We start from the raw sequence: 8,184 nt of genomic DNA on the forward strand, positions 1-8,184 counted from the left end.
TCATGACCTGAGCCGGAATCAAGAGTCAGGCGCTTAACTGACTGAGCCACCCAGGCGCCCTTATATGGCAGGTTTTTATCCGGCGCCCAGTGGATTCAGAGGCAGAGCTGAAGCCTCGGAGGGAAAGAAACAGGTGCTTCCATGGAAGGAGACGGGAGCGGGAGTGCGGAAGAGCCCGGCCACCTGCTCCTCAGGCAGGGGTGGTCTGGGAAGGCTCCTCGGAGGAGGTGAGGCGATCCCTGGGTGGAGTCCCAAGAAAGGAACTGCCATGCAGCGGCGGTGGGAGCTGGGTGCACAGTCCACGTAAGGACAGCCCTCGGAGAGGCTCAGCAGGGCCTCTGGGGAGAGGAGGCCTCCTCGATTTGCTCTGCACATTTTCAAGAGCCAGGGCCGGCGCTGCAAGGCAGGAAGACCTATTTGAGGTCAACGTCAGATGGAACCACGCAGAGACCAAAAGCTCTGCCTGAGGACGGAATGAGCCCTGTGCGCCTCAGGGTATGATGTGTAAGCCGGATGAGGGGAGGGAGGGGCTCACCCAGGCAGGAAAGCCACCAAGGCCCGTAAATCCAGAGAATCTATAGGTCCGTCCAACGCAGGTGGGGGAGATATTAATCGGATGGTCCCAACGTCCCGCGAATACAATTATGCGTGGAGATGATCATCAGTTTGTTTACAATGGGAGAAACCCTGTGTACAAATTCCACTTTTGTTTCTTAAAAAAAAGTTTAATGTTTATTTATTTTAAAAATTTTTTTTAATATTTATTTTTGAGAGAGAGAGAGAGAAACAGAGTATGAGTGAGGGAGGAGCAGAGAGAGAGGGAGACACAGAATCAGAAGCAGGGTCCAGGCTCTGAGCTGTCAACACAGAGCCCGACGCGGGGCTCGAACCCGCGAACTGCAGGATCGCGACCTGAGCCGAAGTCGGACGTTCAACTGAGCCACCCAGGCGCCCCCAAATTCCACATTTAGAAAGGTCTCCTACGTAATCAGCACATGTGCATTCAGGCACCCCACTCCAGCAATGCTCACGGCAGTGCTGTTTGCAACAGGGAACTTGGAAATGGCCTGAAAATTCATTTATATGGTTTTTCCATCTCCCCTCGAGACTGTGAACTCCAAGGGGACTGGCTCTTGTCTGTCTTATTCACCACTCGGTCCATCTCCTCTGGTAGGTACAGAGATACGATGCAATCTTTTTTAAAAAACATATAATCCCCAGGGCACCTGGGTGGCTCAGTCAGTTAAGCGTCTGACTTAGCTCAGATCATGATCTCACGATTTGTGAGTTCGAGCCCCGCGTCGGGCTCTGTGCTGACAGCTCAGAGCCTGGAGCCTGCTTTGAATTCTGTGTCTCCCTCTCACTCTGCCCCTCCCCTGCTCACACTCTGTCTCTCTCTCCCTCTCAAAAATAAATAAACATTAAGAAATAAAATTTTTTTAAAGTACAATCCTGGGCAATCTGGGTGGCTCAGTTGATTGAGCGTCTGACTCTTGGTTTCAGCTCAGGTCATGATCTCACGGTTCATGAGTTCAAGCCCCGTGTCGTGTCGGGCTCTGAGCTGACAGCAGAGTCTGCTTGGGATTCTCTCTCCCTCCCTCTCTCTCTGCCCCTCCCTCGCATGTACACGCTCTCTTTCTCTCTCAAAAATAAGTAAATAAACATTAAAAAAAAAAAAAAAGATAATCCCATTGACAAGAGAGAGAGAGGGAGAAACGCATCCAAACGTTAACAGTACTTTTAGGTGATGGGATTAAAGGTACTTTCTGTTTTCTTCTTCACCTTGTGCTATATTTTCCATCCTCTCCAGGATAAACGTGTAGTATGTTTGCAATGTGGACATTTTTCAGAAGAAAGGGAATGACAGGGTGAAATCAGGGTACAAAAATAATAATTGCTTCTTTTGCTGAGCTCTGAGAATGGATTTTTAAAGCCAAAACGAATTAAGTAAGACTTTATCTGAACGTCCCTCGTGGCCCCCTTTCACCATCTGGATGGGATCCGGCAAGAACAATCCAAGTCATTTGGGTGGGTAGAAAATAATTTTCAGTTTCACAGCGGCCACTCCTAACACCCCCCCCCCCCCCAGGGTGGCCTATTTATAGCTTCCGTTGGGTGTAGACGTGACATTTATCTGTGCAAACCAGGCATCCACACTCGGGGGCTTCCCGAGCCACTTCTGTTCAAGGCAGATAACAAAACACAGATAAGTCGATCAGCAGGAATCCGCCTTTGAATTTGCCTTCCAAAACAAGCAAGCTCTCTTGCTGTTTAGGGAGAAACCAACCTGTTTGGAATCGCTCAGGATGATGAAATAGCCGTCTCTATTTCTCGAGGGCCGGAGGGATTCAGCCCCTACGTGAGGCAGCTCTGAAGGATCCCAGCCACTGCCAGGAATCCTGTTCGCCCTTTATCCCCCTTGGGAAGTAGAGAGCTCCCTGACACTGGAGGTGTGCAAGCCACAGCTGGGCGAGCCTTGTCAGAGGCACTGTAGCAGGAATTTCAGAGTCAGATGGGGGGCAGTGCTATGGGCTGAATCGTGCCTGCAGAATCCACATGTTGAAGTCCTAGCCCACCCACCGCCCTCCCTGCACCGCAGATGTGACTGTATTTCGAGATAGGGTCTTTCCACGGGCGATCAATTTAAAATGAGATCATATGGGTGTGTCCTCATTTAATCTGACTGCTGTCCTTATGAGAAGAGATTAGTAGGACAGAAGCCCATACAGAGGGACAGCCATGGAAGGACCCAGGAAGAAGATGGCCATCTGGGCACCAAGGAGACAGGCCTCAGGAGGAACCATTCCCGCCCGTACCTTGATCGAGGACTTCCGGCCTCCGGAATGCGGGACCGTGAATGTCTGTTGTTTAAGCCGCCCGGACTATGGTGCTGTGTCGCGGCAGCCCAGGCAGGGTGGGTATTGGTGTATCCACCGTCCAGGTGAGACAGGGAGCTCAGAGAGGCGAAGTGATACGTCCAGGGTCTCACAGTCCGTGATGGCTCATCCGGATTCGCATCTGGGAAGGCCTGCCCCCCAAGTCTGTCTGCTGTACTCATGACTCTCCACCACGGACTCTGTAGTAGCGTTTGTACAAGAGGCTGGGATTGTCTAGAGAAGGAAGGAGAGCCCTTGACTTGGGGAAGGTCACGGAAGGCTTCCTAGAGGAGGCGCCCTGTAAGCCAGGACTTGAACTTGCCAACCCAAGGGCCTGCTCCTGGGAGCTCACGCGTGGGGATGTCCCGTCATGTCACACAGAGAGAAACACATATCAACGCCAGCCACCCTGGGCACCCTGGGCAATGGGCTCCGAGGTTCACGAAACAAGAAGCCCCAACCTCTGGTGCAAATCACAGCCCTGCCTGCCTCTTTCTGGCTGTGTGCTCTTGGAGAAGTTACGCCACCTCTCCGAAAAACTGTGAGAAGTAAACTTTCTTCGCAGGATGCGTTCATTCCTCACGTGCATATGTTTTGAGCCCCGCTCCGTGGTGGGCGTTGCTGTTGGCAGAGGAAAGAGCAGTGATCAGGGCGCGGTCGCGGGAACGTATCCGTCTAGTAAAGCGCCGGAGATGGGAAACTGAAGGACTCCCTGGAAATCTGCATTTTGCTCCTTCTCCTGCCTCTGTTCTTGCAGGGACCTGCACCCCCACCCCTCTTTGCACCTCATAATGCAAACAGCATATGTCTTCCCCGCAAGGAGGGAATGACTTCTCTGGAATAGACAACATCTAAGGAAGGACCAGGTGAGAATGAAGCCATCGTGCGCGCATTCCAGACCACTTGGCTGTACACATCTCCGTGCCAAGGCCGCCTGGCTCCAAGGACTAACACCTGCGCCCTCATCTTTGTTCTGACCGCTCCCGGGATGCCTGAGGGGACACGCAAGCCAGACCACCGTCCCCCATAAAAAACCCCCAGACCCCGAACAAAGATGAGTCTCCTGCTCCCTTCCTTCCCGGGCCTCCCAGACGCTCTGTCTGTGTCTCTCTCTATCTCCAATAAACTCTGTTTTCACTCTTGCCAGCTCAGTTCGATTTCATCCTGCAGGCAGCCAGGGCCCCTGGTGGCTGGTGCTCTGGGACTCCCTCTGGGTCCTCAGACCCAGCCCATGCCCCACACCCTACAGCGAGGAGGGAGTGCACCGGAGGGCTGGCAGGAATGCAGATAAAATGAAGCAGGGGAGGGGTGCGACTCCAGGGTGGTCAGGGAGGCCTCAGCAGAGGGGGTGCCTTGTGGACAGCGGTGGAGAGAACCAAGAAGTAACGGTGATGTGAGGATCCAGTCATCATCGGTGTGGGAATCTTCCTTTTTTCTTTTTTTTTTTAAGTTTATTTATTTATTTATTTTGAGAGAGAGAGAGAGAGAGAGAGAGAGAGAGAGAGAGCGCGCATGAGCAGAAGAGGGGCAGAGAGAGAGGGAGAGAGAGAGAATCCCAGGCAGGCTCCGCACTGTCAGCCCAAAGCCCTATGCGGGACTCGAACTCATCAACCTGTGGGATCATGACCTGAGCCACGGTCAAGAGTCAGACGCTTGTGGTGCCTGGGTGGCTCAGCCGGTTAACCATCTAACTCTTGATCTAGGTTCAGGTCACCATCTCACACGTTGTGGGTTCTGCTCTGGCAGCTCGGAGCCTGCTTTGGATTCTCTCTCTCCCTCTCTCTCTGCCCTTCCCCGCTTGTTCTCTCTCAAAATAAATAAATAAAAACAAACAAAAAAAGAGAGTCGGATGTGTAACCCACTGAGCCACCCAGCTGCCCCAGTGTTGCTAGTTTCATTACTATCACTCCATTTCCTCCCGCACCTTCCACTGGGCCACTCCTAGGCCTGACCCACCCGAACCGCTGTTATTCCCTTGACATCAAACTCAAGAAACAAGTCCCCCTCTGCTTTAAACCTGACCTAATGGTGACTGGGAGCAACCTTAGAAAGGACCCCATGTATCTCCCATCCCTGATGAGCAGCTTCTCACTTGCCTGGACTCTGGGGACCAAGGGCCCCCATCTAGTAGCCTTAGAGGCTCCTCCCAGAGGTGACTTCCCAGGGAGTTGGTATACCAACCGAGCTGGGGACAGCCAAAGTGGCCACCCTGCTCTGCTGAGGCCTGCTCAGATTCCAGGGCTGACAGCCCCTGCCAGGATGATTCAACCATTCCTGCTGCTGGAGGTGGGCAGGTGGCTAGGAGCCCCCGGGGAGCCTGGAGCTGCGACCGGGCCAAGCCATGGGTAGGCAGATGGGAGGGGCCCACTCTGCATTCTCTGGCTTCTTACTTTTCTTTCAAAGCTTCCAACCCATTGCCCAGGAAGCCAGGTACTCTTAGCCTGTTGGAGAAATCCAGGCAGGTGTTCTTCCCTGCCAGCTGCCTCCTCCTTGGAGAAGCATTAATCACTGGGAAAGCCAGGATGCTCAGAACCAGATGCGATGGGACCCAAGACCAGTCCAACCAACACCAAACAGTTCCTTTGCTCATTTTTTATCAAGTTGTCTGTTTTTGTTGTAGTTGAGTTGTAGGTGTTCTTTATATATACTGGATACTAATCTCTTTTTATTTTTATTATTTTTTTAAATGTTTTATTTATTTTTGAGAGAGAGAGAGAGCAAGGGGCAGAGAGAGAGAGGGAGACACAGAATCCAAAGCAGGCTCCAGGCACTGAGCTTTCAGCACAGAGCCCGACGCAGGGCTCGAACCTGTGAACCATGAGATCATGACCTGAGCCGAAGTCAGACACTCAACCGACTGGGCCACCCAGGCGCCCCGATACTAATCTCTTTTTAGATGTATGACTTGCAAATATCTTTGTCTATTCCTTAAGTTGCTTTTCTCTCTGTTGACAGTGTCCTTTGATGCACAAAAGTTTTTAGTTCCAATGAAGTCCAATTTATCTTTTTTTGTGTTGTCTGTGCTTTTGGTGTCAGATCTGAGAGTGCATTGCCAATTCTGGCGTCACAAAGCTTCTCTCCAGTGTTTTCTTCTGATGGTTTGTTTAATGGTTTTGGCTTTTGTGTTTAGATCCATTTTGAGTTAACTTTTGCATATGGTGTCAGACAAGGGTCCAGCTTCATTCTTTTGCATGTGGATGTCCAGTCTTCCCAGCACCTTTGTTAAAAAGACTGTCCTTTCCTCATTAAATGAGCCCTTGTTGAAAATCACTTGCCCGTATATGTGAGGTTTTATTTCTGGGATCTTTATTCTATTTCATTGGGCTATATGCTTGTTAACTTTATGCCGGTATCACACTGTTTTGGTAACTGTGGCTTTCTAGTAAGTCTTGAAATTAGAATGTGTGAAACGTCCAACTTTGTTCCACTTGGAGTCTCTTGAGAGTCTATGTGAATTTTAGGATGGATTTTTCTATTTCTTTTTTTTTTTTTAATTTTTAAAATGTTTATTTTATTTTTTGAGAGAGAGACAGAGCATGAGTGTGGGAGGGGCAGAGAGAGAGGGAGACACAGAATCTGAAGCAGGCTCCGGGCTCCGAGCCGTCAGCACAGAGCCCGACGCGGGGCTCGAACCCATGAACCGTGAAATCATGACCTGAGCCAAAGTCAGATGTTTAACCGACTGAGCCACCTAGGTGCCCCGGGATTTTTCTATTTCTAAAAATACTTTTTTTTTTTAAGTTTATTTGTTTATTTTGAGGAGGGGAGGGGCAGAGAGAGAATCGCAAGCAGGCTCTGCTCTGTCAACACAGAGCCCAACTTGGGGCTCCATGTCATGAATGGTGACATCATGACCTGAGCCAAAATAAAGAGTTGGATGCTTAACCAACTGAGCCATCCAAGCACCCCAGATTTTTCCTTTTGTACAGAAAAGTGTCAGTGGGAGTTTTACAGGGATTGCACTGAATCTATACATCCCTTTGGGCAGTATTGATAGCTTAGCAATATTAAAGATAAAAGTTTTGTTGTTGTTTTTTGGTTTTGTTTGCTTTTTGTTTGTTTGTTTTTACACAACATTTAGTCTTGCGGCTGTGTGAAAAACAGTCCGGCAGGTCCTCAAAATGCTAAACATAGAATTACCAGGTGAGTCAGCAATTCCTCCTAGGTATATACCTCCCAAAAACCGAAAGATGACTCAAACAGATACCATTATTAGTATCCACTATTATTATTATTCATTATTAATAATACCAGCACTATTCACAAGGGCTAAAACATGGAAGCACCCACGTGTGTGCTGACAGACAAAGGACAAATACTGTGTGATTCGCCTTGCGTGAGGTCTCTAGGGCAGGCAAATTCGCAGAGATGGAAGCAGAAGAGAGGTTACCAGTGGGGAGGAAGGGGTGGGACATTATTGTTTCAGTGAGCACAGAGTCTCTGTTCAAGGTGATGAAAAAAAAGCTCCGGAAATAGGCATTGGTGAGGGTTATACAGCATCATAAATGTACTTAACGCCACTGGCTTGCGTGCTTAACAATGGTTCAAGTGGTCAATTTTATGTCACATAACACATGCATATATTTTAGCACCATAAAAAGTATTTTTAAGTGACATGTAGTCCCTAATTACCAAAGTAGCACATTTTCACACACACACACACACACACACACACACACACGAAACAACAGAAAAACACACAGAAGTAAATTTTCAAAACCACCTTTTGAGGGGTGCCTGGGTGGCTAAGTCGGTTAAGCATCTGACTCTTGATCCCAGCTCAGGTCTTAATCTCAGGGTTGTGAGTTCAAGCCCCCTGTTGGGCTCTGCACATGAAGTTTGCTTAACAAAATAAAAAAATAGGGGCGCCTGGGTGGCGCAGTCGGTTAAGCGTCCGACTTCAGCCAGGTCATGATCTCGCGGTCTGTGAGTTCGAGCCCCGCGTCGGGCTCTGGGCTGATGGCTCAGAGCCTGGAGCCTGCTTCCGATTCTGTGTCTCCCTCTCTCTCTGCCCCTCCCCCGTTCATGCTCTCTCTCTCTCTCTCTCTCTCTCTCTCTCTCTCTCTGTCCCAAAAATAAATAAAAGTTAAAAAAATTAAAAAAAATAAAATTAAAATAAAATAAAAAATAAAATAAAATAAAATAGCAATTAAAACCACCCTCTGAGAAAGATTATTGAAATGCAGGGAGAGTATGCAAACTGAACATCGACAGCAGCCCACATTTTCTGTCTCCTCTGGGGACGTGGATGAGCCAGCTTCCCTGGGGGTCCAGCTGCGGAGATCTACACAACTGCCCATGCAGGTGG

General features: G+C 49.4%; 1 long non-coding RNA gene across 3 annotated transcripts; it reads left to right on the forward strand.

Annotated features, from left to right (window-relative positions):
- LOC123385126 lies at nt 1–4,022 on the forward strand. Of its 3 annotated transcripts, none has more exons than XR_006597262.1 (2): nt 1–495; nt 2,276–4,022. It is a non-coding gene; the product is annotated as an uncharacterized LOC123385126 (long non-coding RNA). The 3 variants fall into 3 exon arrangements; XR_006597263.1 differs by having other exon boundaries at nt 1–227; nt 1,811–4,022; XR_006597261.1 differs by having other exon boundaries at nt 1–227.
- The last annotated feature ends 4,162 nt before the right edge of the window (nt 4,023–8,184 follow it).

This window comes from Felis catus, chromosome B1 (assembly GCF_018350175.1).
Source record: "Felis catus isolate Fca126 chromosome B1, F.catus_Fca126_mat1.0, whole genome shotgun sequence".
Lineage (NCBI taxonomy): Eukaryota > Metazoa > Chordata > Mammalia > Carnivora > Felidae > Felis > Felis catus.